The following is a 279-nucleotide window of genomic DNA, read 5'->3' on the forward strand; positions in this document are numbered from 1 at the left end:
ACTAAAACATGCTAGGCAGTTAAAACTAATTTATTAAAAAGAAAACATTAACTATTAATGAATTCATAGATTCTTTCTAGTTACTTTAGGCAAGATTTTTAGTGGTATTTAGGTGTCCAAAAGTGAAATAGGAACTTCTGAAAAATTCTACTGCCCTTAGGCATATTAGGTACCTAATTACCACTGAAAATGGATTTCAGTGGGAGTCAGCTACCTAGGGAAATTTTCAGAAGTGCCTAAAAAAGTTGGGCAGTTATTTTCATCTTCAGGTTCCTATAT

Source organism: Crocodylus porosus, unplaced genomic scaffold (assembly GCF_001723895.1).
Source record: "Crocodylus porosus isolate Cpor-Errol unplaced genomic scaffold, CroPor_comp1, whole genome shotgun sequence".
Classification (NCBI taxonomy): Eukaryota; Metazoa; Chordata; order Crocodylia; family Crocodylidae; genus Crocodylus; species Crocodylus porosus.